Here is a 2,898-nt window from a genome sequence, read left to right on the forward strand (position 1 = left end):
ATAAGTTTTGAAGGGAATGAGCTTCCGGAGAAAATTGATATTTTTTTTGTGAATTTCAAGGTTAATCACTATATACCTAAAATAAGGCAGTGTTATAACTGTGGGCGTTTGGGACATACTAGGTTGGGATGCAAATCCATGAACAGATGCATACTATGTGGGAAAGAAGAGGGTTTAATGTGGTGGTGCAGATCACTGTGCGTTGAACAGCAAGTCGTGTCCTAAATGGGAAAAGGAGAAAAAAGTTGTTGAAATAATGACAATTAAAAAGTTTCTAAATTTGAAGCGATGGAGACATATAATTTAAGCAATAATCGTTTCAATATACTAAGTGACTATGAGGAAGATTTTCCCGCATTAAATAAAACAGAATCGAGGCGTATAAATAACGATCATGAGGTAAACAGGAGATTGATAACAAAGAAATATAGTTACATGGCAAAATCTGAACAAAGAAGAAATAGGGTGTTTAAAGAGAAGGAAGTAGTAGAACCGTGCTATGAAAAGCCAAATTGGACTAAAGTAAGTGAAATTGAGAAGCTTTTGAAAATGCTGATAACAAAGTTTGGTATAGATCAAGAAGATCCAATTGTAAGACTTCTGGATGGACTGTTTGGAAGTAACATTAATGAACGCATTACTAGAAAGTTAGGAATACAAGATGACAGACACAATAAGGGTGTTAGAGTTGAATATTTAAAGCCTTAAGGCGAACAAAAGTTATGTTGATTTTTTCAACCAGAAGTATGGTATAGAGATTGTAGGCTTACAAGAAATATTTTCTCATGACAAAGTGAATCATAAGTTAGCTGGTTTTAATTTGATTAAAAAGATTCGAAGTGATGGCTATGGAGGTGTGGCCACTGGGTTTAAGAAAGGTATTAAATACTCCAAAATAAAATACGGGACTACACACGACATAATTGTTGCTAGGACAATTAGTCTTAGGAATAGTCTCACAGTTTTCTCTGCATATTTTCCACCGAGTATCAACACAAGGGTCTTTGAGACAGAAATGACACGACTGCTTTGTTTTTTACATAAATATAACAACGTTCTTTTATTAGGAGATTTTAATGCTAGGGCGAATAGTTGGGGTGACAATGTGAATACACCAAAAGGAAATGTACTCTCTAGATTAACGGAAAATTCAAACTTTAGGTGCATTAATGATGGGACAGCGACTTTTCATTGTATTCAAAATAATACAGACTCCATCTTGGATTTGGCCTTTACAAATTCAAATGAGCATATAGGTTTTCAGTGTTTACAAGCATATGTGGGGGGTAGCAACCATCGGCCGATTGTGTTGGAAATTAATAACAGTAAGTTACCAAATATGTTTATTTGCAAAAACAAGTTGAAAAAGAACTTGGGAAATGTAAGGTTCGAAAATATGGAAAAATTTGAGGAAAATGTGAAGGAGGTTCAAGCAGGGGCTACGATAGATCTAAATACGGTGAAATACACACCCAAGATGTGGTGGAACATGGAATTAGAAAAACTTTATAGAATATTAATAGCTAAAAGAAAAAAGGCAAATCAAACTGGTAGGATTGAAGATTTAGAGGCAGCAGTTGTGGCTAAAGAGAGTTGGAAGTTGGCGGTTAAAGAGGCAAAAAAAGAAAGTTTCTCAAAGAGAATTGAGATGTTAAATCAAAATCCGAATTCTACAGAAGCGTGGAAATTTATAAAGAATCTAAACAGTAGTAAGGATGTGGGCACTGAAGAATGGGTCAATGGAAGATAGTGAGAAATATTTAAAGATGTTAAAAGAACAGGTTCAGGAAACGGATGAGATGGTCAACTTAAGGGGTGTTCAGATGCAAAATCCTGCCATAGAATTTAACTTTGAAAAATTTGAAATGCTTATAGGAAAAAAAAAACTACTGCAGGGGGGAAAGATAGGGTGACTTTTGATATGATCAAACAGTTACCGATAGAAACGAAAAGGCAGTTTTTTGACTCCTTAATGGAGCATTTTAACAGGAACTGTGTGAGGGAGGAATGGAGATTTATAAGAGTGGTACCGATCCCAAAAGCTAATAAAAACTTGGAAGATATTAAAAATTGCAGGCCAATTTCATTACTGTCGGTTATTGTCAAAAGTCTTAATTTAATGGTCAAGAGTGAGTTGGTAGAATTTGTGGAAGAAAATGAAATAATTCCCAATAAAAGCTTTGCGTATAGAAAACTAAGATCGGCTACGATGTGCACAAATTAGGTTTTACATACAGTGGCAGAATTAAAGTTGAAAAATGAAAAAGTTTTCATATGTGTTTTAGACATATCTGATGCCTACAACTGTGTAGATTTAAAAATATTACATAATTTGTTAATAGATTATAGGATAAACTCAAAAATTGCTGATTGGGTATATAATCTTTTTTCGCGTAGGATACTAACCTTGGGGAATCAGTCAATAGTGATTAAAAACAGGCTACCGCAAGGGAGTTGTTTATCACCCATATTGTTTAACATATACACGGCCAAACTGCATAATATCAGGGATAGTAATACGTACATTTTTCAGTTTGCGGATGACATCGCGATAATAAGTCATGACAGAAATGAGCATAGTGCGTTGGTTAACTTAAAACAGAAAATTTTGGAAATGCAAGCAAGATGCAGTCATATAAATTTACAATTAAACCTGGACAAAATAAAGTTTATGTATATGAGTTCAAACAAAAACAAAAAGTTTGATATGAGCGTTCTTGAACGTAGTATTGAACAAGTGTACTGTATGAAATGGTTGGGCAGAGTGATCAGCGCAAATGGTACTATTAAAGAACATATAGTTAACGTTAAAAAAAATACAATTAAAGCCAAGAACTTAATTACCCAACTCTCCACTATTAAAGCGGGGCTGACGCCTAAAATTGCAATAAACATTTT

Source organism: Rhagoletis zephyria, unplaced genomic scaffold (genome assembly GCF_001687245.7).
Source record: "Rhagoletis zephyria isolate East Lansing unplaced genomic scaffold, Rhagoletis_zephyria_1.1 Rzeph_scaffold_01600, whole genome shotgun sequence".
NCBI lineage: Eukaryota > Metazoa > Arthropoda > Insecta > Diptera > Tephritidae > Rhagoletis > Rhagoletis zephyria.